The 12,601-nt window shown below is 40.3% G+C and overlaps 1 protein-coding gene across 3 annotated transcripts in view; it reads right to left on the reverse strand.

Annotated features, from left to right (window-relative positions):
- gjb9b (gap junction protein beta 9b) overlaps positions 1 to 12,601 on the reverse strand; it is an 81,244-nt gene that overhangs the window by 2,475 nt on the left and 66,168 nt on the right. The window contains exon 1 of one of the 3 annotated variants that reach the window (XM_064347618.1): positions 2,125 to 2,302. The exons of the other annotated variants lie outside the window; for them this stretch is intronic. The gene's annotated coding sequence lies outside the window, so the exon portion shown is untranslated. Of the gene's footprint in view, positions 1 to 2,124; positions 2,303 to 12,601 lie in introns of those variants that run through there. 3 annotated transcript variants of the gene reach the window in all.

Here is a 12,601-nt window from a genome sequence, read left to right on the forward strand (position 1 = left end):
CTTAAGGTGTTCATGGCAAACAATCCAATGTTGCTTATATGGTCCTGGAACAGTTCTATCTAACAGCAGAGTGAAATCTAGAACTTTGCTTATATGTCTAGCAGGTGAGATTAGCCTTGTTATTTGTACAGCTCTAGACAGAGTACATTTTTGCCTTTTTTCCCAAGCTGTAATATAATAATTAATGCAGTACAGAGTAGTACATTGCACACCATCATATTTACCTATTATTTTGTGCATTATGGATTTTAAGCATGCATTTTTATTACATTTTTATTACATACATCTTTACTTCACTCTAGTGTGTTTCTTTTGCACCTCTGCACCTTGAACTAATGCACTTGTTGTACGTCGCTCTGGATAAGAGTGTCTGCTAAATGCCTGTAATGTAATGTAATTACAAAGATTCGTGATAAAGGGTGTGCCTGTAGTAAGAATGCAAATCAACAACTGTTAAATGGTCTCGAGTTGTGACCACGTTCAATTTCAGAAAGGATTTCTGGAGTTAATATTTCTATTCTGTTTCTTTAATTTTGACCTTATTCCTTTGTAATAATTAGACTCTCAAAGGGGTGTGTGTGTGTATGTGTGTGTGTGTGTGTGAGAGAGAGAGAGAGAGAGAGAGAGAGAGAGAGAGAGAATCTGTATACATATTCATAGAACGTGTTTCCTTATCTCCTAATTTGCAATGCTGAATTGCATTTGTGAGACTCGTCTCATTGCTGAAACATCCCAAATCGGTTTGTGAAGGAAGAGCTTGTTTTGTCCTTTCTCGGCTGAAGCATAGGTTTCCAGGCAATGCTTCTTTTCACTCTGCAAATGCCCAATGGAGCCATTTAGTTATTGCATATAAAAAAAATATACTCCATGCACAATTTTCATGGCCAGCTGATCAGAGGATTTGCTCTTGTGCAATGAGATTGGGCAACCCAGTTGCCACAGCCAGTTGTGTGCTTTCCTGTGGACTGGAGTCAATGCCAGACAGAGGAGTGCATCACTACACTGAAACACCATGTACTTGCTGGATACGCCACCCAGAATCCCAACAGAATGTTTGCAGGCTTGCATTTGCTTGTTGGTTTTGGCTGAAATTGCATTTCTACTTCCATGGATTTTCCCCACTATAGTTCCCTTTTCTAAATACCACAGAGTCATAATATAATCTTTTTCAATACACAATGGTAGGGTTCATATAACATGAAATTAATGTGTTTTCAGGAAGAAGAACAGACATCTGACTATAATGTGACATATGAGAATGGTAAATGGTAAATGGACTGCATTACATGAAACACCTTCTTTGATCCAAGCCCACAAATGTTGCACTTCATTTCGGGTCAAATGCATTTACTTCAGGATTTTCTCCTAAGGTTCCTTCTAATCCACAGGGCGTTTAACTTTTTCAATACCATGGTGGGTCATAACTGAATGTGTTTTACAGCTCTGACTATATGTGACCATAGAAGGGTGGAATCACAAATCTCCACAAAAGCAACTGTGAACCTTTAATAATAATAATAATAATAATAACGGCAATAAACACTTACATACATACATATAGATATATGCCTTTTGTTATATATGGAAAATGCCAACACCTTACATTACTAGCTTTGCTCATTTGCCCGTCCAATATGCTGTCAGTCCTGACTCTATGGTTTCACTTTTAGTGTGAAGTTTTCTTCAACCATTTCTTTTTTTGACCACATTTTATAAATGTTCAGAAATTATCCATAAACACCAAGATCGGCCATAACAAGAAAAATATTCCAGCAATGTGTGTAGCAGTTTCAGTTTCAGAGCGTGGACATTATTGTTACCTTTCCTGTAATTAAAGCCATTGCTTGCTCACATATGAAAAGGCGTATCCCACAAGATTTCACAAAAGTCTTGTTATTTGAGCAGAAATATACTTGATATTCTATCGGTTACTTATACATGAATATCTAATTTCCCAGGTCATAAACCCTTTAACATTTTCACAACCGCATCAATGTTTCCATAGGACACGTTCTGTTTCCTCACAATTGCTTGTTGACTAAAATACATTTTCAAATGCATAAACACAGATTCAGCTAAGCACAATGTTTTGTTTGAATTTAAAGGGACATGAATTTGTCTTACCTGAATGAATGTTAGTAAGGCAGAAAAGCAAGAAAAGGGATAAAAAACATTAAACAAAAGCAGCAGAAAGGCTCCCCGGCAACCGCTCCTGTTTATTGACGACTGAGAAGAACCTGATAGGATGTTTCTGAACTGGGGGAGGGGAAGTGGCACTGCATTCCCAGGTAGCACTCACAGGTAATAGACTGGGCTTACTGGCTGTTTCCAAGCATGCCGCGATGACACCATTCTAGGGTGACGCTGAATATTCATGTGAAACAGAGGAATTCCCCCTCCATAGTTACGGTTGCATACAAGCAAGAATCAGCTTGCCCATTCCTTCTCCCACTGTCATCCACACAGGGATCTCTCATACAACACTTGCACAAATGGGAAACAGTATTTCCACCTTCTGGGCTTGACACAAACACGTTGATGAGTAAAATTAATTTCTTTAATAAATATTACATTTAAATTTAAAATACCTAATGTTTCCCAAAAGAACGCTACATCTACAATAGATTATTTTCAACACAATCTAGTGACCCTTATCTCCAAATCTTAAGCCCTCTCCATAACCTCACTGGGTACCAACCCTTTCATTTTTTCTTTACATTTCATTCTGTAAACGTATAACAGCAAAAAATACATGGTTTGTAATAGAAAGATGTTATTTGCAAGCTGATTCGCAAGCTGTCGTCGATGACAGGGGGCTCTTCAGAAAGGTTTTCACTGGTATCCCTAGCAGTGCACATGATGCTGCAGTTCTCAGAGAGTTAAACTTGTAAAAAAGACCAGACTTTCACCCACATGCCACTTGTGAACTGAATGGAGGACACATCCCTCTGATGTTTGCAGGTAATCCAACGTATCCCCCACTGCCATGGCTTCTCAAAGCTTTCCCCGGGCCATCCCCTGCAGAAGAGGCTTTCAATAGGCACCTGAGTGCTATTAGAGTGTCTGTAGAGCACACGTTTCGACACCTCAGAGCAAAATGGAGAGTGCTCCCCAAACAGAGTGACATCCACTACGAGTTCATGCCAAAAGTGATTACAACATATTGTGTTCCACACAACTTTTGTGAAAAGGAAAATCAGACAGATCACGGCGATCTTAGGGAGGCACAAGATGGTGGTGAAATGCTACCAAACATTCAGCACTGTGCAGAGGCCCCTTCAGCTCAGGCTGTGGACATCGGCTGGATTCTTAAAGATAACCTATCGCAAAACCTAGGCCTGGAATGATTGAGTTTCTAAAATGAACATGTTTGGGATGGTCAAACTGTACAGATGCACCTTACACTGGGAACCATTTACACAACTAAATAACAGATATTGTGGCTATTCCAGTGGAGCAGTACAATGCTAGCGTTTAAGAGGAAAAAAAAGAATTCCTTCCAGTCCACTAGTTACCTAGCTGCCAAGCATGGCTGACAAGAAAAAATACATCAGAATGAAATATAAATACTGTCTATTTTTTATTACTGCCTCCCTTTGACAACACACCCCTGTTATGAGTTTAGGGGCTTGAGCCTTTGTATAAGGAAAACATATGTTCTGGAAAACCAACACTTAGTGAAAGATGAGTATGGTTTTGTGCTTGTTTTTTTTTTTTAGCACATTTTGTCCTGGCATTTATGTAACTGACAGCTTGTGGTTTCCATTGTTCTTCCTGAAGCTCTCAAGGTGACTACTGGAAAAGATATGCACTATTTCAAGAGTTTCCACAGTGCTGCCTATGAAAATACTATAAGAACAGCCTATGCTTCAGATTTTAAGCATTTTAGGTAAACAATCCAATTTTGGGTTGGTCCTGGAACAGTTCTAACAGCTGAGTGAAATCTAGAACTTTGCTTATATATCTAGCGGCTGAGATTATCCTTGTTCTGCATAATGTGTTCCTGAAAGTCAATTGTTTTAACAGTAGACAGAGTACATTTTGGCCTTTTACATTGCATTTTCAACAATGCAGCCAAGCTGTCATCTGAATGAAATACACCGCTTTAAACCTTTTGACCTAATCCTTTATAATAATTAGACTCACTGAGGTGTTTGTGTGTGCATGTGTGTGTGTGTGAATGTTATCCATAATCGCATTCACAGAAAATGTGTTCTTATCTCCTAATTTGCAATGCTGAATTGCATCTGTAAGACTCGTCTCATTGCTGAAACATCCCCAGTCGATTTGGGAAGGAAGAGACTGTTTTGTTCTCTCTTGGCTGAACCATGGATTGCCAGGCACTCTTCTTTTCACTCTGTAGTTTCCTAGCTGGGCTGTTCAGTCATTGCATCGAAGATAGTGGCGATTCTAGGATTATTTTAAAGGGGTGTCCCAGTGTTTCTGTTGTACTGTTTATGAAATTTATGAAATTGCATTGCAACTATTAAGAGGTTATTCAATTTAGACCATATTTGACTATATTCTGACTGTAATGTGACATATGGGAAGGGTTGTAAAATCTCAATAAAAATATAACTGTATACCTTTAATAATAATTTTTTCAACCATTTGTTTCTCGACCACATTTCATAAATGTTAAGCAATTTTTTTGACCACATTTTATAAATGTTCAGAAATTATCCAGAAACAGCAAGACTGGCATAACAAGAAAAATGTTCCACCGATGCGTGTAGCAGTTTCAGTTTCAGAGCGTGGACATTGTTGTTATCTTTCCTGTAATTAAAGCCATTGCTTGCTCACATATGCAGAGAAACAGAGGAATTCCCCCTCCATAGTTACAGTTGCATAAAAGCCAGAATCGACTTGCCCATTGTTTCTCCCACTGTCACCCACACAGCGATCTCTCATACACACGTCCACAAATGGGAAACAGTGTTTCCACCTTCTGGGCCTTTTGAATTTGTTTGACATGGCGGTACCACCCTGCAGCCCTGATCCAAGCCACTATCATAACCCTACATTTACCTTTTGTAGGTCCACATAACCATTTTATTTGACATAATCCTTAAGTGAACTAAAATGTGTGTCTAAAGATAATGCTGTCACACGCCAGAGTGATACCCCTGGGAGGGAGATGCGGCAGGGCCGGGGAACACCGTGGGTTTCCACATGGAGAGAGAGAGCGAGAGAGCGCACTCACACAAAATAAAATAAACGACATCTTCACCCTTCCCCCTCATGGGTTCCAGGCAAAAACAATTAAATAAAACAACAAACTAAAACAACAAATACACACCTTTTAAGCGCCTGGGCTGATTAGCTAAGGCAACCCAGGTGCGTGTGCTCTCTCCACCAGCTGGCTCAGCCGAGACCAATCCAGTTCACCGCCGGACTGAATGCCACAAATGCACTGTCAGTATTAACTTAAGTTCTGTAGGTAAAAAGCTGGACCTTGTAGAGATATCAGACTTCTGTAATTAACTGTGTCCTGGTGTAATCCGATTTGAGTTACTATGACAGAAACAAACTAAGGATGCACGGGGCGTAGCGTTTCCTTACTTTTTTGACTTGATCTGGAGTCCATACCTTTTTTTCTTGTACTGTAAATTAATGTTCAGATTTCACTTTTAGTTATGTATTTATTGTAAAAGGAAGTGAAGCAATGAGCATGACACATAGCATGATTGCTACTACCCAGAGGGACTGAGCATGTCCGAAGATAAAATTGTTATGCCAATGCAGATGAAAATGTATGGATTTAAATAAATCATATTTAATTTTGATCTTTGACATACTCTCAGTCTCCTCAAGGGTAAATAATAGTGCACTCCTGAAGATATGAACCCCCAGCTCTCTGGATGTAGGTGCAGTGGCTTGACCACTTGTCACATCCCTTCTCACAAAACTTGATTTAAAGGGGTCAGAATGAGCCAAGACAGATCCACCAATCAATCACAGACAAGTAACACAAAGATGTTGGCAGGTGCCCTCAGATGTGTGCCAGGCTCAACTTCCAGAAAACTAAAAAAAGTTGGCCTCAGAATCCAGGGAGTATCATTTGACAGGTGGTTCCAAGTCTTTGACTGCTCCCCAATTTCAGTGACTTTGGTGGGGGAGCTATTATAAACAAGGAGAAAGAAAGAAATGAAGACTATGAAAGAGCTTCAATTAAGCTCTGTGGGTTATTGAAGTCTTGGAACTCAAGCTGCATTTACTTGAAACTGCTCCACCCTGGAAAATGAAGTCGGTTTTCATTCCATAAAAAAAAACAGCTGGTTAATTTGGTTTGATTGAGTGGTGCGTTGCAATCTGATGTTTTTTTAAAATCTACATTTATCTACTTCTTTGTGCCACCAGGAGCTAGGTTGATAATCACTGCTGCACAGTAATTCTGATGAATATAATTTAAAAGTGAATATATAATAATAAATATAAAATTATTATCTTTTTATGGCTATGGTGTTTATGATCTGTTCTTTTTCTCATTATTTATTACACACACATGCACACACACACACACTTCACAATATTTCAACAATGATTCTAATTGCAGGCATACTATACATTTCAAGACTTAAATCCACAGTTATATGTTGTATGCTGTTCTAATGTATGTGGTCATGCCTTGCTATGAGTAGAAACCAATTTGGATCAATCAAGACGTTCCTCTTACACCCCTGTAACAGGTTTGGTGTATGAGAAGCCTGGGTGTGTTTGCAGGTCGACAGATGTCATCTCACACCTCTCACAACAGAATGCATAAACAGCTTGGGTGGGGAGGACACCAAGACTGTAAGAGAGTGATGATGTAGAAAACAGAATGTGTTGGACATAGTACAGATAGCTGGGTCTCAGGGAACAGGCAGGCAAGGCCAGGGTCAGCTCTTCACCTGGCAACACCGAGATATATTAAGCAGTGTCACGACTCGGGGTCCTGCCCATTGAATTCCCTGTTTTTGTTCTTAACCTGTTCCTTTTGATTCCCCTTGTGTTTTGCATCCTTAGTCTACTAATTGCTGCTGTAATTAGATAATGTAGTTCCCCACATTCCACACACATCTGCTAGTTTAGGTCATTGTCTGCAAATACAATACAGTGTATTTAAGTTCCTGGTTTTCCTCAGTTCATGGTCTTTGTGGTTTCTGTATGTTGTTCCTGGGCACCAGCCCCTTGTGTCTAGTTTAGTTGCGCCTTGTTTCCTTGTGTTGCCCTGTTTATTGTTTTTCACTGCTTATTTAAAGTCCCAGTAAAGACTTATTGTTTTCTCTGATCTCTGCCTTCATGTTGGAAGAGCCCTATCTAACCAGGGGACAATCATTGGCTGCCACAAACTGCAATTTAAATTTAGAATCTGCAGATCTTCGCTGCAGCCATCCAGTGCCTGTCAGCCCCTACTCCTCACGGGGAAAATTCCACTTTGCCTGCCGACGCCAATTCATTCCAGCCACTCCTTCAACTGGCTCGCAGGAACCTCACCTACCTTTCCTGTAAAGATGCAACTGACATTTTGGCAAATGCAAGGGATTTCTGACTGTGTTCCCTGGCCTTTACGCTTCAGCCTTCCTTCTTTCCCATGGACTGTGCTAAGGTTGCCTACGTAGTCCGCCTATTGGGAGATCCAGCGCTTCCAGGGGTTTACCAACATTTACTGCCATTTTAGGCTTCAGGCACATCCTCCCAGTTCTGTTGATCCCCTGAACCAAATAAGGTGGTCCAGGAGCTCAAGAGACAGTTCACCTCTACCCTGTGCTCACCCTTTCAGACCCAGTTCTGCACCTCACGCCTCCGACGTAGGAGTTGGAGTGGTTCTGTTCCCAGTGCTGTGCATTCTCACGTGCTCCAGTGAGCTCATTGCTCTCACCTGACATGCTGCCCTGGAGTTCACTGAACTCTTCTTTTCTTTTCTTTTCTCTTCTTCTTTTCAGCCTCTGCTGGGTCTGCTACATCTCCTGCCCATACCCATACCCTGGTCTCATTTGTCTTGGGATTTTATTGCCGGGCTCCCTCTGTCAGATGGGTTCACCACCATCCTAGCCATAGTGGCCAGGTTCTCCAAAGCCACTAACTTTGTTCCCCTGCCTAAGCACTCCTCTGCTCGGGAGACTGCCCAACTTATGGTGCAGTGCGTGTTCTGGATTCATAGTCTTCCCATGGACATTGTGTCTGACCATTTGCCTCTAGTTTGCCTCCATGTTCTGGATCGCCTTCTGCTCTCTTATAGGTGCCTCTGCCAACCTGTCCTCTGGGTTCCATCCACAATCCAACAGACAGACAGACAGAATAGGTCAACCAGGACCTGGAGACCATCTTTGTGGTGCCACGTTGCAGCCAACCCTTCATCCTGGAACAAGCCACTTGCCTGAGTAGAGTACGTATATAACGCCTTCCGAAGCTCATCTGCCGAGCTATCACCATTTCTGTGCCAGTTTGGTTTCCTGCCTCCCCTGTTTCCTGAGTTGGAATAGAAGAAGTGGCTAAAATTTAAAATCATATTAAAGGTATACTATGTAGGATTTTGCGGTCCTTGTAGACTCTGTGTTTGTAAACCCCTCTCCTTAGTTCTCAACCCAACCCACACCTCAGTTGAGGACACACCCTTGAGTGCTACAAGCAAAATGTCAAGTGAAGAGGTGAGGTAGTCAGAAATATTGGAAATAGCATTTTTAGCAACATGAATGATTCCACATACTGTAGATGGTAACTGTAATTATGCAGTGTCATGACGAAGCACCGAGAGAACAGTCTCAAAATCAGAAAAATAAAAAAGGAAACCCCCAAACTTACGTCACAGATACACGTGTGTCTCTTGATCTGCAAATGCAGATTCATCACTTCACAAGCCAATTTTACATTTGAGAATGTTTTATTGTAAAAACTAAATATGGAAATCGGAAACATATTTTTTGTTTTTTTAAACAAAGTATGAGGTATTTGCGTAAAAGGAAAAATTTGTCTATGCATTTATACAAATCAGTGCACATTCATTTAAATGATAATTTACAAGACAGAAGTTGAGAGATATTTGTGGATAGTGAAACATGACTCATCTCTCATTTATGGATCATGTTTATGCATCATGATACATCTATTTGTCAATAATACCGAGAGAAATCTCTCTCCATACAGTTAGTCCTCCTCGCAATTCCACATTTTTGCACAATCCATTCCTACACTGTCCATCCAATTTACACCTCCAATTACTCATTTGCAAAACAAAATGAACCTAAGTGGTACAGGGTGAATGGAGATCGCCAAATGAAATTTATTTAAGATAATTTCACTTGCTTTAAAGCAAATAAAACATATTTGTATTGTTTCTATGGATTTGTGCATGAATATTTAAGTCTCTATAAATGTAACAATGTTTTTGGATTTTGCTCATTTGCTCTGAAAATATTTAGCCTAGCACGATGAAATTTTATTTCAAATAGCTCTGACATGTCAGTCATCATTAGCAATTTCAATTACATTTGTAACCCGATCGAGTCAGATACAATTAAAACCAAAACACGCAGCCCAATGTTGCCCATCTAGTTGGTTTGATTGTAACAGAGGTATAATTATAACAGCAAATGAAAACCCCCTATAATGTGCGCACACAGGCTTTTTTGCACATACTAATAGTAATTAACAAAACACATTTCCACTGGTAACATGAGACCAGCCACATCCTCAGAATATGAAGCATGGGTCGCTATTCATAAAAAAGACTGTGTACACAATGACACACAAGCAACTCCGTAACTCATCGTGAAGTGAGTTGTGGTAATGTCCAAAATTATTAGGAAAGTTATTTTTGTTTGTTTCTTAACACCCAGGAAAGCTTTGACAAAGCAAATAGCCTACCACACAGACCAATCTGGCGTGTGCTTGATATAAATGCCCATGACCAGGTGGCTGTTTCTTTTCCATTAATGACTTGGGCATCTAGAAGATGAGGCTAATGCAACAAGCAAATTAGCTGAACACATTTCGCTTTTCAACACTATCTATTGTCCCAAATCTCCAAATCTGGAGGCCGCTCTATGAACTCTCTGGGTACAACCCTCTCGGTTTCTCTTTAGGTTGTATTCTATAGACATATCATAGCAAAAAAAGCATAGGAAATCAGTGGCAGCATAATTATAACAGCTGTTACATTTACACAGAGGGGACATCAGGTTTCTTTTGGTCACCTAGCATTCCATTTCCCCTAGAACACAAACCATAGTAACATTTCAAGGACAGGTAACTTTTTAAATGATGTCTGATTTGATTTATTGTAAAAAAAAAAAAAAAAAAATGTAATAATAATAATGCCTTATACCTGAGAATTACTTCCGGAACAAATTTTTACTTATAGCTCACTCAAAAACAGTATTTTGAAAATATCTCCCACAAAGTGCATCTCATTGCTCCATGCCTTTGGGAGGTGCCAGAGGACTGAACTTGCTATCCAATTGAATTTGATGAATGAGGAACTAGACGCTGACAAGAGAGGCAAGACTCGTGGGCAATTTATCTTGAATAAATATAATTTATCTGTATAATTAATGAATTTATCAGCAATTTATCTGTATACTTATTACAGACAAATATCCTTAGTGAAACTAACATGGAATGAAATTAGAGACTGTGCTCAAAACTATCCGACTATAGTTATTGTAATTTGTTACTATTGTTATTGTTATGTATTGTTTTACAGTTTTATAGTCTGACCACAAAGTTCAACGAATAACCATTTATAAATGTCTATTTGACTCAAATACACACAGATATGCTGTGGGTAACAGGAATAGCCTGAGCCTATTTACAGCCTGCCACTGTAATGTATTTTCCTCTCCTTTCCCATTAAACAAAGAGCAGTGGTCATTTTTCTGCAAGCCGCTGTTCTGGGTTGGTGAGTCCGGAGTCCCTGTAAACAGTTAGCTGTAGATTTGAGTGCTCACATTTGCTTATTTGAAGTCCCAGTAAAGACTTATTGTTTTGCCTGATCTCTGCCTTCGTGCTGGTCTCTGCACCTGGGTCCTCATTCTTCAACCGTGACAAAGCCGTGCTGCGGTTCCCCATAATGATGGGAAAGTGTGTTTTTGTGTGTCACACACATGATCTGTTTGGGGTATCATATGACATGCAATGATGTGGGAGAGAATGGGGTGGATGCAGCTGAGAGATAGAGAGAGAGAGAGAGGCTGGATATATGTGAAGAGAGGGAAAAAGTACATGATGTTCAGTCATGTCATGTCTCTATTTTTAGTTGTATGAGTGAGCTGAAGTATGTGGATTCTATGTGTGTGGGTAGCAGCATATTTGTTTTAGTTTGCATAACCAGTTCTGCCTTTGCCTCTGCTTTGACACACCCTGTCTAACATGTTTCTCTTAAGTTTTGCTATGATGTTTCTGCAAAGGTGTCATATGTTTCCTGACAATTCAACTTCCAACCTGAGCATTCAAGCCCCAGGCATTAAGAGAGGGAACAGAGAAGACAACATGTGAAGAGAGACAGAAAGAATGGAAGGAATGAGAAGGGAGGGGCATGAGAGTGATTATTTGTGATAGGCCAGCTGCCACAGACTTACGACTATACTATGCAGGGTTATGATACAGCTGACACACTATAAAGCAGATATACAGGTCTTAACAAAAAAGGAAACACAATGGTTTGTCCACAGTGGAAGATTCTTGTGGTTTTTTTAATGGGCCAAATTTCCCTGTCATGGTTTAGGTACCTGAACTTAATGGCATGGCGTGATCACCTCCCCCCTGTTTCTTCTTTGTGTAGAGCTCTGTCTTTTGAGATGATAACGACACAAAGGACAGAGTTTCCCATAAACTGGATTTGCTTTCTCATAACAGTGTTATACCTCCTACAGAATTGCCATTGCTGGTTAAAATCTATGTCCCAGGCCACACTGGCCACACCTTTTATGATGTTTAGCAGCAATCTTGTAATGGGATTAGCATTACTGTCATACATGACCAATTTTAGCACTGAATCAATGCAAGTGTTAAAATCGAAATGCAAAATAGGCAGCAGGATCTCCGGATCTTTGACTTTCCACGGCAATGATCTTTCTCTTCATGCTCTTTTCACTAGAAAAAAGTGTATCACTGAAATCAAGATTCTGACAGCCATATCATTGTTGAATACCTGTAACAATGTCATTATAATGGCTGACTGTGAAAAGAAGAGAGAGAGAGGCAGAGAGAGAGAGAGTGTGTGTGTGAGAGAGAGAGAACGAGAGAGACAGACAGGTAGAGAGAGAGAATAAACAGCCTGCAAAATACCAAGCTTCCACTAGGGGAAGCCAATGCTCTACAAACCCCACTAGTGATTTTTCAGGCCTTGCTGCCACCAGTTGAAGGGAAACCTATTTTTATCCACAGAAGAATAAAAAACGGATCTCATGAACCTAATGGAGTTGAAGTCTTTGTTGAAATGTTTTCGTGGTCGTGGCTCACTGAGTGCCCTGACACAATGGCCGTTTCATCACGAGCTTCTTCCCTCGCCATCTGTGTAGATTCCTCCTCAAAGGCATTGAGCTGCCGGAGCTGGCCAATCGGCTGGCCACATCTGCGTCAGGTGCTGAAAACTTGTGAATCATGGGATTCGCGGGAT

The sequence above is a fragment of the Anguilla rostrata genome, chromosome 8 (assembly GCF_018555375.3).
Source record: "Anguilla rostrata isolate EN2019 chromosome 8, ASM1855537v3, whole genome shotgun sequence".
Lineage (NCBI taxonomy): Eukaryota > Metazoa > Chordata > Actinopteri > Anguilliformes > Anguillidae > Anguilla > Anguilla rostrata.